Below are 20,805 nucleotides of genomic sequence, written 5' to 3' on the forward strand. Positions count from 1 at the left end.
CACCTATTTCTAATTTAAAGAACTCACATTTTAAAGAATAACATGTCCAAACTTAATGACGAAAAATGGCTCAAATATTCACAAAATATAATGCAATCCGTAGCAGCGTTCCGGTTTGCTTCGTTGGAATCCAAGCACTGGAGTATTTTAACCGCCGGTTATCGATAACATATATTTAATAGTAATCGCTGGTTATCTCCACAATTATCTTCCCATCTTGTGCGGGATACGATAACATACCTCTCGGGTGTCTACAAACATCTTATTGCTACAGGAGCATTACAACGCTCATATTATAAATAATACTGAATCAACAAAAAAGCTGCATGCCAATATGTACTTTTTTAACCCTCTTCTAAAACTGCCATTGGCTATTAGTAGATAATATTAAATGTATTTAATCTTAACTGATGATCTTAATAGGTAAGGCCGCCCTGGATCACGAACACCCACCGTTTCGCAAGGCCCGCGGCAGCCGCTCGCCTTATTGGAAAACTGATCCCAATAAAGGTAATAAATTGCCAGTCATCTTGGATGCGATCGATCCGCTAGATCGCTCGCGTTCAGAAAAAAACATTGTGTGATCCCTAATTGTTGAACGCGCCTACTTATTATTTCCAAAAAGTAAGGAATGTGGAACTCAAATACAGACAAAGAAACTGTAGGAGGAATTTAAATATATTAAGGTTACTTTTACCTGGGAAAATTTTTCTTTCTTTCACAAATTTTCTAAGAAAAGAATTTATACAACGAAAATTGAGGAGAGCCCCGGAAAGGCTAAAGTTCTGGGTTCCACAAAAACCTCCTTCATCACATTAAATTCCTACACGGAAAAAAATGAGAATTACTAATTTATTAAGTATCTCTTCAAATTATAAGTAATCCGGTTAAAACGAGATTGCAGGCCATTTCCTGACAAACTTAAAGTAAATTCGTAATAATTTTGGAACACGTGTTCATGCACCTGCGTTTGTCTTGATAATATATAATGACGAAATGCGAAAATATTAAGATTTTTGTGAACATGTGTTCCGATACTGTGACAAAATATATTTGTATTTCACTAAGAGTTTATCAGGAAACTTATTAGTTATGGGCCTGTAATCCCGTTGCTAAGCGAATTACGAATAATTTAAAGAGATTTTTTTCCAGTAATTATTTGACTGTATCTATTTCTGATTTGTATTCTTCAAATTTTTGTGTGTGAGTCGCTAATATTGTCATCAGTGATTAAATTATATTTGCTTTATTTGTGTTATTTCCTTCCTACATAAATGTATTAATTTAAAATAAGAGAATGGAACGTATTAGCAGTAGGTTCTATAGGTATATGGATATTACCGACTGCAAGAGGCGTTACGTTTTGAAATTATCTCAGTCACTTGCTTGAAATGGCTTTAGTGTTTAGCCGGTACTTCCTTTTCCCAATCCCCTACCTTCGGCGTCACAACATACCCATACCTCACTGGCTCGAGCCGGTTGAGGAAATAACAAACATTGTCCCATAATGATAGCAGAACATTGCCAGGTCTTATAACCTTTAGGGGTAATAAGCCGTGTAGCGCTTCTTCTTTCTCCCTCTTAAGTTAAAGTTTCGGACAACCTAGTAGTAGTATTGCTGATCATATAGAATGTGTATCTAAGCATAATATTTTATAATTGTCCATGCTTTCAGAATACACACAAATTGGAGTCGAGAGCTTCAGGGACATGAACTAAACTTTTATGTCGATAGATCTTTACAAAATTAAACTCGGTAACAATAAATACGTATTTAGAGCATTATGTTGGCACACATTAATTTAATTTCAAACCATATGCTGCCATATAACATTTGATCTTACTATAATTTAAAATAGAAATAAAGAAAACGCAACGAAAGATACGATAAAATAAATAGACTTTAAAATATGATGGAATACCCTAAAAACATGATCATTGTGATCATGAAGTGCACACTACACACATTATTGTGCATTATTGGGGAATATGATTGTGTCCAATACCTTCCAGATGCTTTCCAAATAGATGAAAACCAATGTCGCCATTGACTTGACGCCCGCGACAAGCACTCCGTCTCTCTTACACTTGCCTGGCATCGTATATTGCCATCGCTTTTGGGGTATGAAATTCGCCTACATGGCATTTCTGGCATTTCATTTCTTTATTCTATGGTGATAATCGTAGACTTTATGAGCTTCAACGATATGAACTTCAACTGCAGTCTTTGGGAGGTTGTTGTCATTTTACTCGATTCTCCAAACCAGTACCATCCCCATTCCAGGGTGGTAATCGATATCGCATTCAGTAGGCATTGCGGCAACATATTCACTTCAATAGTATTCGACCCGGGTCTTCTCGCAGTCGGCTGATTATGGCCCGTGGTAAAAAGTCGATAATCTTGGCTGCCACATCTCTTTCCGACACTTATTGCACTACCGACCCGCGCGATGAACAATACAAATAACCGAAGGTCAAAAAGCGTGCGCTCACTTCGGTAGGTCACGAGATCGTAAATGATTAGAATGTGAAAACATTATAAAAATGAAGCAGATAGCAAAACATTCATTCAATCATTTTCTAGGTGCGCAATTGTATTGGCTTAAAACCATCTCCACGATATCATTAAATGCATGAATTCTTTCTGACAGGGAACTAGCAGTACTATACTGGCAGACCTACGGGAGCCTAATCTCTACACTGCTAGGTCTTTACCTAGGATAAAAGTTGACGTTTTTATTATGAAAAGAACAGATTGGAAACCATTTATATAAAGGGGAGTGTTTGTGTGTTAGCAGTGGGCGGGCCGCGTGGTGGACACCGGACGGGCGGTGTGGATTTGTTTATTATACAAATCTACAGTTTTATTCCGAGGTTGAAGAAATTTAGCACACTTAACCTTCAAAACAAGAGGAAGGTCACTGTTTATACCTTTTTACTCTGCGTAAAGCCTGGGTAACGCCAATATATATTATAAAACAGGTTTCGTAGTTTGTCGCTGTACCTCGACAAAAAAAAGACTGGCTCTTGTGCTCGGTGTGGAACTTTCAATTTGGTTATTCAATTGATTTGATAATTATTTTTTCGTTAGCTGGTGTTATTTAAAAAAAATTAGTGAATGACATTTAGATTTAAATTTAATTTAACAGCAATCAATCATATTTTGCCTGAAAACTACTTTTATTAAAATTTAAATACATAGTAACATTTGAGTAAAAGTGCATTTTAAAGCCATGCTATAATTTTTTAGGTGATTTATATATTTTGAAATTTCTATTAGTATATTATTAATTTTAAATATAAGAAGCAGTTGAAACGTTCGTAATCAGAAAATTGTTGTGCACAATTATTAAGGTTAGGAAAATGTACGCGAATGAAATCTTTCCATAGTGACCATTTTAAAGTATCGTCTACGTTTATTTAATTTTTAAAAAGTTTTCAGCTTGCCAAATTCCTACGCACAGACTTACAGACTAACAGACATCTACAGATGTCTTACAGACTAACAGACATCTACAATTGAGCATCGTTCCGCAGAATGAAGCCGGGAAATTATTCTCGTATAAATAATTAAGTATTACTTTCATTTAGTTGATGAAATCTCTGAACATTATTTCTTCTCAAAACAGAACACATTAATTCCACGTAAAAGAAAACTGAGGCCAACAAACAAATGTTTTGGGGTGTGATATTATCTTTAATACGTACCTAATTAATAATATTCTGTGGTAAGTAGTTACGATTTTCACAGATAAAATCCCCAGCATGACGTGTTTAGAAAGTTTTTTTCTATGAGTATTTATGAACGAAAGAACAAATAATTGTTCATGGGTGGCTTTACATTAAATACAGTTGGCTTTAATGTGAAAACAGTGTGTACTCCAGCCTTTATCAAACCACACATTATACCGATATACATTTATGTGAACTTTACATAACTCTTAAAATAATCAATAAATAATTTAATGAATTATCTTTCAGCTTTGCTGTTCTTTTATGAACTTTGTTTACTGATTTTCTAACTAAACAGCATATTTCAGAAAGTCGTGAAATTTTTATTACGAACATTCTTCAGATTGCATAATATCTCGTCTTGAATTATTGTGTCTTGGATAGTTTCGTTATGCGAGTAGTGGCTCAATTAATGCAATTACTTTTCAGTTGATTTACAAAGTGAGAGAGGTACTTGACTAAAGCACTATGTTCTGGGCTACTTCCCTTGCAGTGAAGTGTTTAGTGTCAGTGCATTCTGTATGCAGCTGGCTGCATTGTTGACACTTAGTGCAAGCGCAGTAGATTGCGGCTTCACCTGCAAATATGTGGAAGCTGTTTCACTCCAGGCTCGATGTTTTTACAATAGGTTTTATAGTAATAGTTAACCGACTTGCCGCAGTCATTGCTCTGGTCGCTGTTATTAGTTAAACTACAGCTAACCGTGTAATATTTTCAATTTCAACAGCATAACACTTTGGTAGACGAAGCAAATTTTTTGTTTGTTTCTTTGTCTCTTATAATTTATTTTCAAAATTATAAATAACCATGTATAATTTTCCCTCTTGTCAATATCAATCACCGTCTACTAAGCAACCCCGAAAATGTCCATATGCCTTTCCAAAGAACGCGAAAGTATGGACTATATTATTATAGCCCCGCGAACTTTACTTATTACGGCGTTTGTACAGTTAAAACGACGCTAAACCAGGCTTTAGTCCGGCTTTAACACACTAACGTTGAACTGGCTTGTAAGAATCTAATTAGTAAGACGGTTATTGTTTTAAATAAATTAAATTTTCCTTAGGGCCCACGTCATCTTTGGGAATACTGTATGGTAAGACTTTTTTGAAGAAAGGAAGTAGTGGAAGAAACCCATGTTGTGGGAGGAGATAAATAAAAAAAAATTAAATATGTTTTTTATCCCCAAGCAAATGCACATCAAAGCAAGTAATATCAAATCGGATTTATCGGAAGGTAGGTACACACATTAAAATCCACATTTTTCATTTTGTTTTGTATTGTTTTTAATGTATATAAAAATGAATTAATTAACTTTTTACTAAGTATAAGGGCAATCTTTTTGGTGTTGTAAGAATTTCAGAATATCTTAAATTTTAAATTTACTACTCCTTCTTTACAACGTTATATAATTAACTAAACATTTTAATTGTACGCAGTGTGTAGACACGTAAAAACTGAATGTTTTGATATCAAAATAAACAAAAAATTATAAATATAAATATTGCTAGACGAAGAGTCGTGTATCTCAAACAAATTCTATGATATCTCAAAAACATTCCACCAATATGAGTTGTGATCGGATTCGAAACCCGACTCTTTCGAAAGAAGGTGACAAGAGTTCCAAGTATTTGAAATGTGGATCTCTAGAGAAATTATTACAACGAAATATGATTTTTCTCGGGTTTTTAACTAACATACAAGTGTTAGGATCAGATACTTATATCATTTATGGGAAGATCTCTGAAAGAGGAGCGTCGAGAAGATAACATGAAAAGTCGATAGAAGTATTGTGGACAAGTATGCGAGCTAGTGTATACGAGTTAGCTTAGCAAAGCATGTTTTATATAACAACATTTAATAAGTTCATTTTGCTAGTAGCTCAACTTCAAGATGAAGTCGCCCCCTGAAACCGCTTTGAAATAAATGTTTACCCGTGAACTTATGATGTTGAAGTTGAACAGTTGTGATTAGTGGGAAGTACAAACACATCCTAGTACTTAGTTACGGAATCAATACATTTAATCATTCTCATCAATATTTATATTTTAGCACTATTAAACTAAACTACCGCAACGTCAAAAATCATAAAGTAAATATTGATAGTAACTAGACTTTTCTCTGCTTTCTATAAATATAATATACATGTATATATATGTATATGTGTCGTCTCATCTCGTCTCATGTGAAAACCGCATTCCATCAAACTTATCTTTCTTTAACATTTTGTCTCAATTCAATACATAACAATTCATATATTTTCTGTTTTTTACTGAATTGCTTCTCACTTCACTTATTGGGTAGGTAACCCTTTCAATTCTCAAAAGGACCTATTACGATTTAAAGACAATCATCATTTTTCCTTTGTCTACACTGTTTCAAGCTTCAATCTTTATAAATTCTGCATTTATGTTTATTTAGACTCGAGCCTAAGTTGCTCTGTAATAATTTTAAGTAGTAAAATATCTTCTGATACTGACAACTTGCCAATGCATCTTCCACTACTAATAGAAGTCAAATTAGAAATGGGCATCGTAGAAATAATATACATTTCAAGATCGATTACATAAAAACTTGAAATATTTTTATTCTTAAAATGATCGATCGATTTCGCTTCATTAATATTAGTATGATATTTGAAAGGATTGATATGCATAGGTAGGTATGTACTCTATTATTAAATCGTTTGCCATTTTGAAAGACACAAAAACAGTCATCGTCTTTTTGAAATATCCAAATCGACTTCTTTTGAGAGTTCGATTTGATTTATCATTCCATCAATAAAATGTTTAGGATATTTGAATTATGGCCATCACTGGACTTAATGTTCCGCTACTACCTTATCTATGGAATGTGAATCATCTGTCAATTACGCCTGATAATCTGTTCCTTGTTGAGTGATCCGAGCTTAGAGTGCGACTACCGTATGGCTCCGTCGAGTGCAGCATCTAAAATCTTGATGCCTTTATTAGCCAGCGTTAAATCGCGTCGTCTTTTCATCCGTCACTTTACACATCTTTATCAAATATTACTTGACGTTTGACACTTATATATATATTGACTCTCTGTACACAGATTTATAAATAATGTATTTACTACTCGATGGCTGTACGAGCCGAGTGGTTTGCCATTGTAACGTAAATTTATAACAGAATCTGTTTAATGTTTGATGATCTAAGATCTTATTATTTCACCACCAAATCAAACATGTTCAAATCTATTCGGATGTTACGGTCTTTTATAAAATAAATTGTCACTTAATTTTCCGGTTCTAAATGCTTTAATGTCATAGGATGTTATTTTTGACCATGTTACAGTCATTTTTTGTAATGTATTTATTATAATTACAATTTTCTTTGTTTAGGAAAAATATCACTATCTGCGGGTGGCTCAAATTTAAAAAAAATGGCTCAAATTTAATTATAATCCGTGAAAGCGTGTTTAGATAAATGAAAATGATAAATAAGACAAGAAGCTTTGTGGGTTCACTGCTTCGTGTCAAAGCGGTAAAAGGTGGCAGAAAGTAGAACAATAATATAAAAATACAATGAAATCCAGCGGGAAATGGAGAAAAGGCGCTATACGTAATAAATATTCTTGGGTCATGTATGAATGCGAAACGCAATATTAAAAATGTAAAAATAAAACATTTAAATTTTTTTTTCGTAGGAAGCAATCACTTTGTGGTTAGACATTATATTATATTAAATCAAATAAAACACTTTGTTTATTAACCACGACTTTTTTTATTATTACATCTACCGGTTTCGCTACAGTTGAGCTTCATCAGGATGTGGAATATAAGCTCAACTGTAGCGAAACCGGTAGATATAATAATAAAAAAGTCGTGGTTAATAAACAAAGTGTTTTATTTGATTAAATATTTAAAATTTTGTTTCTAAGGCCGTTTTCACCAATGAAAACTGAACATACTCTTAGTTTAATCACCATACTATATTGCAGTTATTATTTCGATAGGATGTCTAAATCAAGTAATGTTTTTGCACAGCGCCACAAGCAGTTCAACACTTAGAAGAGGTATACAGTGAACATTACACCTAGCAGCGTTGATGACACACGAGATTGAAAGCCAAATATGAACTTAGCGGTCACCTATTTTGACCAATGAGAGACCAAAACAATTAAAAAATAAAATCTGTTCTCCAGTGACCAAATTTTTTCAAACATTGGACCATAATATTGGGTCGGGGCCACTCTTGACTAACTTTTTAACTGATTTATATGTAAAGTGGTGCATAGTGAAATAATTTTCATTTATGTTGGTGTTGTTAACGCAGTGATGTGCTTTTGATGACTTATCTTTTTTTGTTGTATTTGATGAAACAAGGAATACTATAAGTCATTAAAAATATTAAGTAAGTTTTGGCATTTTTCATACAACTTCATATTTTCTCGAATCTCTCCGTCCAGGGCTTTTTATGTCAATGGGGTCACAAAGTTTGTTGTTTTGCACTGCCCCAATGTTTCATATTTGCGCAAACATGTGGTTGAATATTTCTGGTAATATTGTGACTGGAGACCCGTCTGACAAACATTCCCTAGTTACAAAAAATCTTACAATATTTGGAAATTTTCTACTACCTTACTAATTTATGTTGAAGTAGAGGACTTGAACCCCTTACGCCTCGGTGGGAACCAGACGCATTTGTACACTCAGGTACTCACTGTGCCTTAAAATTAGTTAAAATACAAGGCAAGTGGAAAAAATGAATTTTAGAGTAAAATTTATTTTTTTCTGTGAATACCGCTTAAGAGTTATAACACTTCCCAACCGTCAAGAGTCCGTATGACTACGGCATCTGCAATTATCATAGGGGTACATTGTGAGGCAGAAGGTAGTGGGCAGGGGAAGATGATTGGGATAAGGAAGGTAGCGATGTACCTGGCTATCAGTGGCGGCCGGTGGTCAAAATATGTGGGGGTTCACCGGATTACAACATTAAGTCATAAAATAAATTAAATAAAGGTACATACCTATTTATAAAGAAGTTCTATTCTCTGTTCATTTTGTTTAGCAAAGACCTCTATCAATGCTTAACACTGATAGTGCGTTCAGTCTGTCCTGGCTCAACGTGTTAAAAGATTTTATTCTTTTTAACGTTGAGAAACATCTTTAGCTTTCAACTGAGGTCATTCCAAAGGTCATGAATGGTGCACAAAAGTTTTAGTAATTTCACAGTCTCGGGAAAGTCTTCTAATAAACAAGTACTATAAAAAAGTTGTAAAATTGATAAAGCGCCGTTAGATTTAGAAAAATCGTCGCGGGCGTAAATTGCACAGAGTTTACCTTTTAGGTACTGAACTTTATTTAGGAAGTCATACGTTTTAAGCGTCACATTGAAATCATGTTCTGGGAAATTTGACCTGTATCGATTTTTATTAAATAGCTCATTATGGTGTTTACCTTAGGCACGGTAGCCTGAATCCAATTGCATTCTGATGTCAACTTTTCCTAAAACCTTTAAGCTCAAAACTTTTTGTAAATGTAAATGATAAGAATTATGTTTTTTGATTTTTTCAGAAAGGTGAGTTACATCAGTAACACCGCTGATTGTCCAAACTGAATCAACATCGTAAATTAAACACGTAAAACAAAATAAACTATTCAATTGATCACATGTACAGAGCTACAAGCTTTGTTATACATTGTTTTGTTAAATGATCGAGTAAACTTCTTCGATCAGATTTGCACTCTTGTTTTATTATCAGTTCAGGTTTTAGGTGGACCGGCATTTTTTATTATCACTTTGTTTTCAAAACTCGACCTATTATTCTTAATGTATTCCACATTCAAACTCATTCTTAATTTATACGTTGAACAAACACAAAAGTAATCATAAATTAGTATAACATGCAATTGATATGCCTTATTAATAATTGATATACAAGATCGATATAACCTGCAATTAAACTTCAAAACTTTCTCAGAGTAAGAAAAGTTTTAAATTCAAGAGACAATGCCTGGCAACGGCGAGTACTGACTGAACTGATAATAAGTAATCTGACCATCACTCATCTCTTAATGACAAGTTTTATCCTGTATGCTTGTATCGAAGAAGTGTAACATTCGCTGAAAAATAGCAGATGGTAAATTGAAACAACGATATCGACAATAATATCAAACATACGCGTTTTAGTTTAACTTTCTACTGAATAAACCGTTCCTTCTGATGTGGTGGTAAAACTCCGAACGCCGTTCTTGATATGGTATTATTTGCAAAGAATAGTATGTAATGGTATGGACCCACGCTTTCGACTGTTCCACAGAATATGCGACAAAGCAGTTAAATTTTGGATCGCAATCGAAAACGAACTGCTACGAACATAGGCACAAGTCAAAGTCGGTCTGCAAGTTAAGCGCGCTTAATAAGTAGGTACCTTTTGAATGAGATATTATAACCGAACCGAGTTTCGTATTGTGATTAGCCATGTCGGAAATCTTGTTGGTTGTTCGGCGCTCGGGAGCACATATTAGCTGGCCGCCACTGCTGGCTATATCTGGTCAATTAACGCCCTAAAGCCATTTCAAGCAATGTTTCAATTTTGAATGCTGGTCTTTCACCAGGGTGACTAAGACCATCTTCCACTCAGATTTATTGTGAAGCAACTATTTCTATAATTTAAGTGACGGTCTCCGTGGTCGAGAAGTAAGGCTCTCGACTAGTAAACTGGAGGTCGCGGGTTCAAATCCCGGCTTGCGCAAGTAAATTTCATTTGATTAATTTATGTTATTTCAAAAATTACTTCTATAAAATAATATATACTATATTTTGGGGCACATTCCAGGTGGAAGATACTCTTTGTATCGTCCTGGTGTAAGACCACCATTTAGAATAGAAATGGCTTTGGCTGTGTTTGGTGACCAGCTCTGAATAGCCGGGTACTTCCCCACCTTCCTTTTCCCCATCTACTTCCTCTAACCAACACCTACAGTCTCGTTAGCTCCAGACGACTGGGAGCAGTTGGGACTCTTGTGCGGTTTCAAATAAACAAATACTTTCGAACCCCGGGAATTGAACCCGACACATTATCCTCACTTACCCTTCGACCACGGAACCGTTAATTTGATGGATAAAATTTATCTTACGATTTATTTCTGAAATTCATGTTGCTTTCATTTGAGTTTGAAAACCTATTGTAGGAATACGGTGAATTGGAAGTTTTGCGCAATAGTAACTCGTAGTCATACCTTAATAGTACGAGCAGTTGCCCGAATACCAAAAGATTCCTGTGTTCAACTCCCGCTCACGGCAAATAATCATTATTGTATGTCTTTCTGACCCACTGATCATGTATGATTATTGAATATTTAAATACTAAGGTTTTTACGTGCAAGGGCTTAATCATCCATATGCCTTCTTTCCTTTTAAGGTGATAATGGGAACTGAAGAAGCGGAATTAAAAGATAAAAGCTTCCTTCCCCTACGGCGACACGACATGATTTGTGCATCGTATATCTATTTGAACATGTGCACACGATTACAGAGAAGTTTTTCCCATCGTTTAAAGCTTTAAAACACAGCAACAAATAATAATAAATACATCGAAGTACACTTTACCCACAAGTGGGAACAATCGCGTAGGCGTAACACGTTTTCGATTACTTGTACGAATTGGTCGAAATATTTAGTGCGGAGGCGAAAACGTATATTACTGGGCAATCAAAGCACGGACATAGAGCATCCATCGTTATAATTTAAAAAATATGTAATCTATTAGTACAAGGTCAGCACTATACACTTTCAGCCCAACTAGAGAAAACCTACTTCACATTCGTTAAACGGTGATTTTTTACACATTGTACATGGTTTATTTAGAATTTTTAGCAATAAAACGTCTCATTTAATTGCATTTTTTTTCCAACGCGTATGCGCGCCATGTACGCCAGTTTCCCTGCGAATTGATTGTTTAATTTGTGTTGGTTTGTCATGTGTGATTAAAATCTTGTTCTTATTAATAATTTCTATTCCAATGTATTCCAATGTTAAAAAAGGTCACGTAATAAATCGACATAGACTAATCACACACTATATACATCTTCCATTATTCTAATTATTGCTCATACACAATTGAAACATACACAACAGCTCAAATTCGACTCTATCATAAGATTGTAACGATTAAACATCACAAATTAAAACATTAATGAGATATATTATAGACATAGACAAATCACACACTTATTTTCACATATTTTTTGGTTCCTTGGAACGGGCAATTTGCCTAGTTAGGAACCAATAATTTCGACCTGATAAGGTACAATAATCTATAATCATTAAAAATATTTTAATTATATCTTATATCATATTGTACTGTATGTAAATTTAAAGGAATAAATAAATAAATGACCAATTCAATACATTTACTATTATTTAGTTATTTTTGTCTGTTTTCATCCATTAATATTGTCGTCAGTTTTGTTATTTTCGAAAAAAGCGAAGTTATTTCCAACTTACTATTTTTATTGACTTTTACCGCGTGAATTAAATCAAACTTCAATAAAAATCTTGTTATAAAATAACACAGAAAATGTCTTTTGCATGTGTAGGTAAAAACAAAGTTTTAAAAATCAACGTTTATATTGATGACAAAATGGATCCAAAATGTCTGATTTTTTTTGGTTATTCTCTGGGAATTGTTATTATAATAAACATTAATTTTTATTGTATGAACGAGATAAAAAGTGAAGTGAAAAAATCTTTGAATTAAAGGACTGTGTTCTTTGAATTTTAAATTCTCTGTAATTTTTAGATGCTATGATTAAAAGTGTTTGTGTTAAGTTTTGTTTTCAACTTTTTTAAAGTTTGAAATTGAAATATTGCTATTTTTAGTCACTAAAGTCTTAAATATCTTGTTTCTAAAATAGTTTTTGATTACTATAAAATAAAGAAAAATATTGAACATTTGACATACCTGAGAAAGTTCCATGAGAAATTATTATTAATTGAAGTTTATACCACAGATAAATAACCCGCTTTGACTAGATAAGCAATGTTTATATCGTGTTTATCTTTCCATGAACTATTTGATCACGAATAAAATATTCACCAAGTTTTTCAGTAAGACCGTTTTCATTTTTTATCACGGAAATAGGTAGTAAAGTCAATCGCCAAAAAAAACGTTACTCATTGGTATAGCTATTGAGGCGATGCACTACGTCGTGTAACATTTGGAATCGGGCCGCTAACAATAACACTCCTTATTTAGATGGCGATAAGGTTTATATTCCCGCTTAACAACAGCCGCCTGTTTTGATTTCCGCGACAAAAAAACACCGCCAAAAGTTTATTTTATTTTATTTTCATTTGATTGTTTGACTATCGTTTTCTAAAGCACAAAACTTTACACATTATACAATAAAATCATAACCGAAAATGGGTTCGTAAGCAGGAGATTTTAAACTTTAAAACAGTTTTTGTTGACCTGATGTTTTATTTTTTCTGGATTTATAATAAGATAACTTATAAAAAACACTCGATTATTTCAAAGGCCAACATGTGTTTTACTCGCAATATTTAATAAAGAGTCTAAAATAATTCTAAGCGGTCAAATTTTCAAACCAGAAACACATGATTGTGTTGCTTGAGTAGATTCTCCTCAGTAATAATTGAACTGATATGAAGTATTCTTCAAATATTTTTGTGTATAAGGAATGTTTAACGTATCGGGATATTAACGCAGATGATATCTATAGAGAAACTAAAAGATTTCTTAGATAAATTTCTTGCATATTCGCTTGTTTTCTTAATATAGGTTGTATATATCTACATGTTTACTTGCAAAAGTCAAGAGCAGTGGCGGCTCGTGGCTTTTGGGTGTACTAGAGTGCTAATATTATAACACTCAATGGTAATATTGATATTGTCACAAAGCACTCTTTTTGGGGTGAATTGCCAAATACAAAGAAAAAATTGATGTTGTAGCTGAAAAGGATTTTTTGTTTTTTTTTTCGAACGAAGATTTTTTTGTATGATGATGTTCGGGATTTTAGTTTGGTCGTGCGCTGCACGGATTTCCAGAAAATCTTCATAGAAAAAAATGTAATTTAAAAAAAAAAATCGTTTTCATCTACAACAACATCAATAATGCCATTTTTTGTAATATTAGCAATTTAGTACTCCCAAAAGTCACGAGCCGCCACAAAAGCCTGTTAATTAAACAAATTAATCGATAACCGATTACGAGATCACATAAAAAAGTTTAAAATTACTCCCACAATTAAATAATATAACTGGTTTGAAATAAGTCCAAATTTAATTAGGTAATTAAAATTGTCAACCGAAAATTGTAAGTTAATTGAAAATTAACATAACTAATCAAATAGATTAATTAAAATCGCCTCTAATGTGTGTAGTAATTAATCAAAGAAATAAACGGTCAATTTTTTAGACCAAAGCTCAAATTATTAGTATTAGTGTAATAACTTTTCTAATAAATCAATTTAATAAGTTCTGTTTAAATGAAGTACCTACTTAAGATAAATAATTTTCGACAATTATTACCAATACTATAATTTTTCATTGATATGAGAGTATGTCATGTAATGTAGAATAATTTTACTCGCGGAAATTATGAAAATGTATTTTGAAATTACTTGTCATTTTTTATTGAAACAGTATTATTGACCGGTGAAAAATCACGAAATATTACGAAAGTTTATGTAAAGAAACGGACAAATGCTGCATAATGATTAACCCTTTAAATATCAGGAACCCAAATTCGTGTGATGTTTGGGGACAAATTTGATCTCCTAAAAATTAAAGAGTTGAAAGAATATTCACGAAAATGAACTAGTTTAAAGGTAGGTAGGTATTTTATCGCTTGTATGAATTCTTGACACATCGGTTCCAATTTTGAAAATTACATTTTCTAGTAAAATATTAAATTATGGATATGGGCCTACTTTATCGCTTCTCTGAATTCTTCACACAGTTCCAGTTTTGAAAATGACACTTAAACTTAAACAAATCCGAGATCCAGAGTTACAAGGGACAGGACACGCAGAAGAAAATAGTACTTTTAATAATGAAGATTTAATTTTTTTTGTGCAGGTGATTAATTATAAATTTACTGTCTGTGCAACTAGGAAACATTCCCGTTTTACCACAGTCAAAATTGGAATAAATTGACTACATATTTTGTACAACCATAGATTAAAAGAAGAAAAAGAGAGAAAGATTAAAAAAATCAGAAATGATTAAAACATAAAGAGTTGATGTTGGATTACCAAACATAATAAAGTAAGAGATACATGTACTTAATAATAAAGGGTTAAACATAAAGATTGTAACTGTTGGTTGCTTTGCATATTGTCGTTAAGATAGTAGTTATAGGCCTTAGTCGTAAGTCACTAGATATAAGTCTTAGAGATAAGTCTTAGAGATAGTTCTAGTATAAACTATTTAAGAAATATATTTGTACAGCGCCCTTGAGGTGATTTCTCACGAAAACGGCGCTATATAAATTAGCCAAATATTATTATTATACATATTTGGTAGAACAAAAGAAGATAAAGTAAGAACAAAAACGAACAACGAACAAAACGGGTCAAAAATTGAAGTTCTGTTTTTTGTTTGTTTTTGTTATATTGTGCTTCATACATATTTTGTTAAAAATGACAAAAAGGGGAGATAAGAGATATAATAAAATAAAATAAATATGTAATTACAATATTGTGAACATCGATAACATTACCTTTACTAAATAGTAAATTGAAATTAAACTCCTGCTTAATTATATCATAATGCGTAACAACATTCAAATGTACGAGTATTATGAACCTACTTACTGACTGTAATCGCTTAATTCAATCATCAGAAACGAACTTATTTAGGCGTTTCCTCTACTTAAAACAGTACGATGGTTCAAAGCATACAGGGGTGGGTACCCACGTAAAACCCACGGGTAAACAAGGAATTCCTTTTACCTTCAGGAATTTAGGAAACGGGATCAATCTGCGGTCCTTTTGTTCTTCCTAATCCCACATCAATGGTATTATATTCAGGCGGTATTGTCACATTTCGTTTCAATAAGACCCGGGTGATACAATGTAGAATGTTAGAATATACGGTTGGTTTCATTGATATAAAATATATCAGGTTGGCTTCGCGGGTCGGACAATGACTTTACGTCGACTGTTGCTATTAAACCGAGACTCGGGTTTGTGTGCGTTACTTTATAAACTTTTTCATAACATTTTTATAAACATCCCTATTTATTATTTCAAACATACTTTTTCGACAGCGGTTAAGTCATTTATGTAAGGTCCATCAAAATTAATACGGGAAACTGATAAATTACTTTGTGAATTCGTTTAAATTCAATTATTTACCGAATATCTAGGTAGTAGGTACTCATACCTGCATGAGTTCCACTAAAAATAGTCCAAAGAAGATTCATTAAAATGACTCATACATTATTCCAAGAATTTAAAGTTTTAAAATTAAACGGAATCTATTTTAAAAAATGCATTCCTTCAAATATAACAATGGAGTCATTGAGCACCAGACCAAGAACCACGGGACAAATAATAATCTCTAAACTCAATACAACAACGGCAAAACACGATTACACTTACACTCAGCCATTAAATATTTCTACAAACTCCCTAAAGAAATACAAGTAAAAAAATATATGAAAATTTTAAGAATAAAATAAAAATAAACTTTAACTAAAACTAATTTGGTTTTGTGGTATATTATTGTTTAAAAATAGTGTTAAAAATAAAGTTATATATACCCACAGGATTTAATTTTTCAATTCGTTTTATAAATGTATAAATTTATTAAATTTTTAGCCAATAGACTTCTGCTATTCTGCACAGATATATTCATAATTTTAAAGTTTATATGTATTGTAGTATTCCTATTAGTTTACCTATGTTAAAACGAAGCTCCCTCGGTATTAATTAACACCTTGGAAAATATACTATATACTTACCCGCAGATCATTTGAAATAACATTTTGTTGTACACCGTAATCGGACGGTTGGAACATATGCTTTGTTATTACTGTATAATATTCTTAATATTAACCCTCTGTCCGCTCTACACTTGCTGATATTCTTACTTATCTTTTATCAATATGTATTATTTGTTATCACTATGTTAATAATAAAAAAAGAAAACTTGGATAAAACAAAAAAAATAATAAAAAACATTAATATTTTTTTGTATAACAGACTGCGTCCATTTACTATGCACATGAACAGTAACAACAGTACAATAAAAGTTAACTTACATGGTAAGTTCTTAAGCCTAATATGTAAAACATGTGACATGAACTAATAGACGTTGTTGTGCATATCATTTAGTAATAAAAAGTAAAAATCATTTAGAAACTAATAATTACCAGAAAAAAAAGCTTTACCGTTTTCACCCTTAAACCATAAAGGATCTTCTCTGTTTTCTTCCGAATATTTACATACCTTTTAATCTGAATTACATAATTTTGTATTAATCTTATTATTATTATTGTGATTTATTTATGAGGTATTATGCCGTTTTGCGCTACCGCCTTTAGCCAACATTTCTGACAGCATTGCAGTGTCCATCATCAGGGCAGATGTGTAAAAAATGGATTACTCATCTGCTCTGATGATGGACACTGCAATTCTTTCCGAAACGTTGGCTAAAGAAGGAGATAGTGCAACATGGAATAATACTCCAAAAATAAATCACTAAAATACTTTTGGCCGTGAAATTCTCAAATCATGTATTCTTATTGTGTGTAATAAGTAATAATATAAACGACAAATAGATTAATTTGAATTATTCCAATATTGAAATCCAATTATCTCAATAAAATCTTATCGTTTTCTCACGAGACCTTAAATATAAAAAAATAAAAAATTTAAAATTGTTTTCAGCTCATTAAAGTTTTTTAATCACTTTTCAACGTTTTTTCCTAATAGGAAATTTAAAAAAATGCATTTCTCGTAACGTATGATTACTAAAACTGGAAACTTTACTTCTGGAAAGGGCTCATCTAATGCGTTTTAAGTCATGGGGCTATTGCGCACTGTCAAAACAGCTCAAATCCATTTATGATGTCTGTATCGAATGAACCAAAATAAAATTACTATGCAGCTTTAAAATTGAACTTAAGTATGTATTTATGCATTTAAATCATGGCTTAGATCCGCCTATCAACTTAAACTTATTTAATGTTTGTTTGTTGACAGGTTTTACGAGCGGAATCGACGCTACATAAATATTTTGGATGCTTTTATTGTAATTCCAGAAATAATCCGTTTTATGATATTTTAAGGTTGTTTTTTGTGGTGAGTGGAACGCAAAATTAAATGAAGTTCGAATTCCACAATAAGTGTTGTCTAATAATTCCTTTTTAGGTCTTTTCAACGCAACTTGTGTCTAGTAAAAATGTATGTCCGTGCTTCTTATTTAACCCTTTTTAAGCCTATGGGGAATCAATTTGGGAGGCGGACATAAGTACCGCCGCCCCGGGAACCATTTATTGGATAACCAACATCTCTGCCATTGGTCACCCCAAGTTTTGCGTTACGTTTGGTGATTAGGTTTATCTATGTACCGGCGGCAGATTAGTCATCCCACCGGATCGAGAGAGATTGGTTGAGGGAGACCATTTCACCTCTCCAGCAGGACTCTCCCGATACATCGCCTTGCACTGCAGTAGGAGGGATGGATTCATACGTCACTCCTGGACCCACTTACCCCCAGATTCCTTCCCTCCTTCATACCCTTTTACTTCCAGAACATCCTCTCCTTTCTGCCATTAAAGAAACCCAGCATCCCCAAAGATAACGTAGGTCCTTAAGCTGTTACAGGTCGCTACTGGTATAAAAAAAATATATGTATTTTAAATACCATATTTTTGGTAGATACATTAAATTATATTGATTAAAAATAGAAAAAATAACGTCCACGTTCCTTTGATTAAAAACGGGAAAAAATTGTTTAAAATTCATTAATTTTGGGGATTATCTCATGAAAATATATATACAGGGTGTTAAGGTTAAGGGATGTGCTTGACTTACTTTAACTAGTGATTCCTGAGAAATATTTGGAGTAAAAAGAGTGAACGAAATTTTAGAATCCTGTGAAATTTTTAAAGTTTTTGTTAACATAAAATACCATTTAAAGTGTTAAAAAAAATCTAAAAAAAGTCACCAAAAATTAATTTACAATTTTTTCTCCAAATAAAATCAGGAAACACTTGTTAGAGTAAGTCAAGAATGTACGTTACTTGACACTCTTTATATATCGACTAACATCTCTAGTTGATTGGTAGGTTACTTCTTTTTTATATATTATATTTTAAAGATTTAGTAATTGCTATAAAAATGTATAAATATAATATAATATTAATACGAATTTTTGGCGTAATTTTACCCACTCACCGGAAACCTGACCACGTGGTTCTAATCAAATTGTGTTAATAATATGTCAAAGTTTTATCTTTCTTCTCATGGCCTTTTTTGAACAAAACAAATTTTACGCAAGATACTGTATGATTTTATTGTTAGCGTAACGCTTTATCTTATCTGACTTTACTCAGGGATTCTATTCGAATTGTAGTGTTTCCCAACATTAACCTAATTAAAGTTTATAGTTCATAGCCCGAGGAATGGTTTCTAAAGGATCTACCGAAATATGAAAAAAGGAAAATAACATCATCATATTTGATGACAGATGTGATAGACAGTGTCATTGTGTATGGTCCCAGGTAAACTTTGGTTTTCAGCCCATTTTAGCTTTGATCACATTTTTATTAAAAGCTGAATCGGAATTGAACGGGAATCATTCAAAATTGCACTCATCAGTCATTAAATGTGGTAAAGTTTGATTCACATCAACCATAAAAAATATAACTAAATACAAATAGTTACCTAATTTATTGGAACCATCTGTAAAAACCACATTTTTATATCAATTAAATTTGCGCAACTGACGTTAATGTAGGTAGGTACTATGAAGACTTTTCACTACACGGAAAAAATGAGTATGGCATTTATTAAGAATTTCTTAAAATTATTGGTGACCCGGTTAAAAAAACGGGATCGTGACTAAATGCGAAAATATTCGGATTTTTGTGAACATATGTTCCGACATCGTGATTCATCAGGAAACCTGTTAATTCATCTGTTATTCTTTATCAGAGATTCTTAATAAAACAGCAATACCCAATATTGACAGTTCATTCGTTGGTTGGATATTAAGGTTTGAATATGAAATAATAATTTATCTGCTTGTTTGTATGCAAGCAAGTAAGTTCAGTTGAACAGATGGTAAATCCTGTGGTTAGATGGTGAGGAGTTTCGCCTCGCGGCGTCTTCGGACCACACAGCGCGAACTGCATCTCAAATGAGTTTTTCTGTCTCTGCACGATTATTATTTTTTCCCATTTAATAAGCCCCCTGTCAATATGTCTCCACTTTGTAAAATAAACATAGTGATACGATAAAACTGCACTATGTTGGCCGTTCAAATTTGGAATATTTGTGAAGTGATATCATAATTATTTGTGTGCTTTATCTACGCTCCACGAAAATGTGTTTGATCTTCATATTTTCTGTGAGAGATTTTATTATTATTTAGACATAATTTTTAATTCGTTTTTTTTGAGAAGTTTTTTTTTGCATCATCTTCTATTTTCAAAAACATTTTTTGAAGTTGAAATTTAAAAACCCAATTTCGTGTATATTTCTAACGCCGCAAATTTCTGAAAAATTTCAAATTTCTGGCAACACCAAGTTTGTGACAAAACTACTAGCAGCTCGCAGGGCCTAGTAGCAAAAAACTGAGCGGGTTTTTAACAACCAGTTTTTTTCAAATATTCAAGTGCCTGATATATATATTAGAAAACGCACTAATTTCACATCGAGATTTGGCTAAAGCTGTTCGTATGATGAAGACATAATATAGTTATTTAACTTCTCGATTGTCGACTCGATGTGCGCCAGCTTATTCAGTTTTCGTAATAACTTACTTGTTTTTTTCAAAATGAGTTTCTTGTACCGTTTTACCAGATGTATTGTATTTATATAAATTGTGTACAACCTATTATAAGTAG

At 32.6% G+C, this 20,805-nt stretch overlaps 1 protein-coding gene across 2 annotated transcripts in view; it reads left to right on the top strand.

The window, feature by feature from the left end:
* Positions 1-20,805, top strand: part of loh (thrombospondin type 1 domain containing lonely heart) — a 700,385-nt gene that overhangs the window by 41,301 nt on the left and 638,279 nt on the right. Inside the window, exon 1 of one of the 2 annotated variants that reach the window (XM_089639097.1) lies at positions 428-510. The exons of the other annotated variant lie outside the window; for it this stretch is intronic. The gene's annotated coding sequence lies outside the window, so the exon portion shown is untranslated. Of the gene's footprint in view, positions 1-427; positions 511-20,805 lie in introns of those variants that run through there. 2 annotated transcript variants of the gene reach the window in all.

This window comes from Hesperophylax consimilis, chromosome 13 (assembly GCF_061612785.1).
Source record: "Hesperophylax consimilis isolate HC1 chromosome 13, BYU_Hcon_1.0, whole genome shotgun sequence".
In the NCBI taxonomy this organism is placed as follows: Eukaryota; Metazoa; Arthropoda; class Insecta; order Trichoptera; family Limnephilidae; genus Hesperophylax; species Hesperophylax consimilis.